The sequence below is a fragment of the Pristiophorus japonicus genome, chromosome 6 (assembly GCF_044704955.1).
Source record: "Pristiophorus japonicus isolate sPriJap1 chromosome 6, sPriJap1.hap1, whole genome shotgun sequence".
NCBI lineage: Eukaryota > Metazoa > Chordata > Chondrichthyes > Pristiophoridae > Pristiophorus > Pristiophorus japonicus.
Genome location: NC_091982.1, coordinates 36,159,891 through 36,162,107, shown reverse-complemented (window position 1 = coordinate 36,162,107; position 2,217 = coordinate 36,159,891). Strand labels below are relative to the sequence as shown.

General features: G+C 35.5%; 1 long non-coding RNA gene across 1 annotated transcript; it reads left to right on the top strand.

Moving 5' to 3' along the window:
- The first annotated feature begins 271 nt into the window (after nt 1–271).
- LOC139265616 (uncharacterized) lies at nt 272–1,201 on the top strand. Its single transcript, XR_011593593.1, has 2 exons — nt 272–352; nt 823–1,201. It is a non-coding gene; the product is annotated as an uncharacterized lncRNA (long non-coding RNA).
- The last annotated feature ends 1,016 nt before the right edge of the window (nt 1,202–2,217 follow it).

The following is a 2,217-nucleotide window of genomic DNA, read 5'->3' as shown; positions in this document are numbered from 1 at the left end:
CGTGACAATGTAAACCGACATTTTGGAAGGAACTGCTGAATAGATGCAATTGGATTTTCTGGTGTTATGGTTTAAAAAAATAACAAGTCTGTAAAAAACAAGGGATTACTATTAATATTACTTTTAAAATGAATGTTGAATGATTTGGTCTGTAGTAAGACCACAACTTTAAGGAAATCAAAGATAAGTTGCAATATGATAGGATCAGCGCCACTTTAAAAATGTGTACATGTAGTGTCATTTTATTGTAATCTTTTCCTTTATAGATATCAACAAAAAGCTAGTGTTAAAGGCACAGTCATTTTGAGGTGAACATTAAACTGACATCTTTCAAGATCCTGGTCATTAATCGGTAAGGATTTCTATGATCCAAGCGAAGAGAAGATTAAACGATTAATAAAACGATTAATTCCAGTTTTTGGACTTTGGGCAACTCGACAGTTTATCAAAAGGAATGCACACCACAGCCAAACAATTATTTTAAGTTACTTCACATATTAGTGATATAGTATTCTTGGAGTTTGCACTATTAATAACAGAACATTACTTTACGTCCCGAAAATATTTTTCTAAAGTTTATTGTACTCTTTCCCTCAATACACTTCACACAAAAGTAATGAATTACCATCTCCTTCTGCTTTGTACAATCATAACTTTTGTCATGTAATCTCTCCTGCCTTCCACCCTATCACAGACCTTCCCTTTTGTTCTTTCCTCCCCTCCCCACTTTCCCTACCTCTGTACTTGTCTAAACTTGTTACATCTCTAGCTTTTTCAAATTCTGACCGACCTGAAACGTTAACTCTGTTTCTCTCTCCACAGATGCTGCCTGACCTGCTGAGTACTTCCAGCATTTTCTGTTTTTATTTCAAACATAATAAATGTTGCGGCATCTTGCTGTTCTCTTTTGAGGAGGCTCATCAAGTATTTCTAGTGCATAGAGTAACTATAACGAAATACGTGTTTTGGGGGCAAAAAAAGTGTAGTATAATTTATATCCAAAGTTAAAGAGAATTGTAAACAAGTTCAGTGTCGCTAACATGTTTATGAGTAACATGTAATCATTTACAATCACTCCCATCCTTTTTGGGTTCATTTCAATATGATGTAGATCTCAATTTAAATACATTCTGCCACAATGTTGTGTTCGGAAAGGTTCTTCAAGTGCTGATTATAAGATTAAAGACACCGAACTGCAGAATTTCCTCCGTTATTAGATTCTCTGCGACCCTTTTGAATTTTTTCCTCGCAGAGAGCTGCTCTATTCTTACAAATACATCTTCTTTGGGTCCAGCAGGCCACCTGTGCATCACATCACAATGACCTTGCGTTCAATTTTCTCACTGAGAACTCAAAGTGAAAAAGATAGAGAAGTAAGGAGTTTCACAATTGTCAGAGAAAGAGCAAGTTGGAATGGGAGCTGCGCGGATGACATCATCACTTTCTGAGTGGCAAAACTAAGTTTGCAAAACACTTTTGGATAAAGACATCTGCATGATTTAAAGTACAACATACTTTTTGAATTGTGACTAATCTCACTTTCTGTATTCAAATGACAGCGGCAGAATCCAGCATTCTTGCTCCGCCTGGAATAATTAACATTTTCATTATGATAGTCAATCATTGTAAGTTCCAAATGTTTGAAGACGTGTGTGTTTTACACGGTGCAAAAGGGAACTGGTTGCTGGAGATTAGTTAAGACAGCTGTACCTATCTTCAAACACGAGTATCAGCTCATTATTTAATTATAACCAATATTTCTTTTTTTAAATAATTCAGAACTGTATAAGCACTCACGAAGTTAGAGAAATAAGCACACAAATCTTTAAATCTCATCACGTACTGTTTCAGCAGTTTTTTTAGTTGTATTCGCAACTTAAGGGGTATGAGATTGTAATCACAACATTCAACAGTGTATATAATTCATGAATACATAATGCCTATAGGTTCATTGTAAACAGTTAACCCTATTAATTCCATAGTTTTTATTCAACGATACTCATTCTCAAATTCAGGTCGTTTGATTCCTTTTGACTTATTTCCATCTGCAATGTTTTGTTAAAGTTCAGACTGAAATAGCAGATCTAGAAATTAAAGTGCGTTTATTTTTGTTCCATACGGTAGAAGTTCCTCCTCTTCTCAAACTCGGTTGGCTTGGATGGCTGATTTTCCTCAGTGCCGATCAATCAGAGCTGGAAATCGATCCATGCGCTGACA